Source organism: Myotis nattereri (genome assembly GCF_964212035.1).
Source record: "Myotis nattereri genome assembly, chromosome: X".
Taxonomy (NCBI): domain Eukaryota; kingdom Metazoa; phylum Chordata; class Mammalia; order Chiroptera; family Vespertilionidae; genus Myotis; species Myotis nattereri.
Window position 1 is genome coordinate 26,883,281 of NC_138078.1, and position 3,044 is coordinate 26,886,324.

A 3,044-nucleotide genomic window follows, 5' to 3' on the forward strand; every position below is an offset into this window, starting at 1 on the left:
GACAAACCTCTAGCCAGACTCACCAAGAAGCAAAGAGAGAGGACCCAAATAAACAAAATCAGAAACGATAGAGGCGAAATAACAACAGACCCCACAGAAATACAAATGATTGTTAAAAAATACTATGGACAGCTCTACTACAACAAAGCAGACAACCTGGAGGAAATGGACAAATTCCTAGAAAAATACAACATTCCAAAACTCAATCAGGAAGAATCTAAAAATCTCAACAGGCCAATAACTATGGAAGAAATTGAAGCAGTAATCAAAAAGCTTCCAGCAAACAAAAGCCCAGGACCAGACGGCTTCACAGGGGAGTTTTACCAAACATTCAAGGAAGAACTAAAACCTATCCTCCTCAGACTACTACAAAAAATTCAAGAGGAAGGAACACTTCCAAGCTCATTCTATGAAGCCAGCATCACCCTAATACCAAAACCAGGTAAAGACAACACAATGAAGGAGAATTACAGGCCAATATCCCTCATGAACATAGATGCCAAAATCCTCAACAAAATCTTAGCACATCGGATCCAGCAGTACATCAGAAAGATCATACACCATGACCAAGTAGGATTTATCCCAGGGATGCAAGGATGGTACAATATCTGCAAATCAATAAACGTGATACATCACATAAACAAATTGAAAGAAAAAAAACCCACATGGTCATATCAATTGATGCAGAAAAAGCATTTGACAAAATTCAACACCCATTTTTGATAAAAACTCTCACCAAGGTGGGAGTAGATGGATCATACCTCAACATAATAAAAGCCATATATGACAGGCCCACAGCCAACATCATACTCAATGGACAAAAACTAACACCATTTCCCCTAAGAACAGGAACAACACAGGGATGCCCCCTCTCACCACTCCTGTTCAACATAGTACTGGAAGTGTTAACCATTGCAATTCGGCAAGAAGAAGAAATAAAAGGCATCCAAATTGGAAAAGAGGAAGTAAAACTGTCCTTATTTGCAGACGACATGATATTATACATACAAAACCCTAGAGACTCCATCCAAAAGCTACTAGACTTAATACATGAATTTGGCAATGTAGCAGGATACAAAATTAACCCCAAGAAATCTGAGGCATTTCTATACACCAATAGTGAACTTTCAGAAAGAGAGATTATAAAAACAATCCCGTTTACCATCGCACCAAAAAAATTAAGCTACCTAGGAATAAACTTAACTAAAGAGGTAAAAGACCTCTACTCAGAAAACTACAGGACGTTGAAAAAAGATATAGAGGAAGACATAAACAGATGGAAGAACATACCGTGTTCATGGATTGGTAGAATCAACATCATTAAAATGTCCATACTACCCAAAGCAATCTATAAATTCAACGCACTTCCCCTTAAAACACCAACGGCATACTTCAGAGATCTAGAACGAACTCTCCAAAAATTCATCTGGAATAAAAAAAGACCCCGAATAGCTGCAGCAATCCTGAAAAAGAACAAAGTAGGTGGGATCTCAATACCAGATATCAAGTTGTATTACAAAGCCACTGTTCTCAAAACTGCCTGGTACTGGCACAAGAATAGGCATATAGATCAATGGAATAGAATAGAGAGCCCCGAAATCGGCCCGAACCAATATGCTCAATTAATATTTGACAAAGGAGGCAAGAACATACAATGGAGCCAAGATAGTCTCTTCAATAAATGGTGTTGGGAAAATTGGACAGATATATGCAAGAAAATGAAACTAGTCCACCAACTTACACCATACACAAAAATAAACTCAAAATGGATAAAGGACTTAAATGTACGACAGGAAACCATAAAAATTCTAGAAGAATCCAAAGGCAACAAAATCTCAGACCTATGCCGAAGCAATTTCTTCACTGATACAGCTCCTAGAGCACTTGAAACTAAAGAGAAAATGAACAAATGGGACTACATCAAAATAAAAAGCTTCTGCACAGCAAAAGAAACCATCAACCAAACAACGAGAAAACCCACTGTGTGGGAAAACATATTTGCCAATGTCATATCTGATAAGGGCTTAATCTCCAAAATTTATAGGGAACTCATCCAACTCAACAAAAGGAAGATAAACAATCCAATCAAAAAATGGGCAAAGGACCTAAATAGACACCTTTCAAAAGAGGACATTCAGAAAGCCAAGAGACATATGAAAACATGCTCAAAGTCACTAATCATCCGAGAGATGCAAATCAAAACAACAATGAGGTACCATCTCACACCTGTCAGACTGGCTATCATCAACAAATCAACAAACGACAAGTGCTGGAGAGGATGTGGAGAAAAAGGAACACTTGTGCACTGCTGGTGGGAATGCAGACTGGTGCAGCCACTATGGAAGACTGTATGGAGTTTCCTTAAAAAACTGAAAATGGAACTCCCATTTGACCCTGTGATCCCACTCCTAGGAATATATCCCAAGAAACCAGAAACACCAACCAGAAAGGATATATGCACCCCTATGTTCATAGCAGCACAATTCACCATAGCTAAGATCTGGAAACAGCCTAAGTGCCCATCAGTAGATGAATGGATTAGAAAACTGTGGTACATCTACACGATGGAATACTATGCTGCTCTAAAAAGAAGGAACTCTTACCATTTGCAACGTCATGGATGGAACTGGAGAGCATTATGCTAAGTGAAATAAGCCAGTCAATGAAGGAAAAATACCACATGATCTCACTCATTCATGGATAATAGAGACCATTATAAACTTTTGAACAATAATAGATACAGAGGCATAGCTGCCTCAAACAGATTGTCAAACTGCAGCGGGAAGGCCGGGGAGGGTTGGGGGGCAGGAGGTAGGGGGGTAAGAGATCAACTAATGGACTTGTATGCATGCATATAAGCATAACCAGTGGACATAAGACATTGGGGGATAGGGGAGGCTAGGGGACTGTCTAGGGCGGGGGGATAAAATGGACACATATGTAATACCCTTTGTAATACTTTAAGCAATAAATTAAAAAAAAAAGTTCACTATTGTCCCTATTTGTCATATGACATATACTTTTTCCAAAGAGGAGTGATAGAT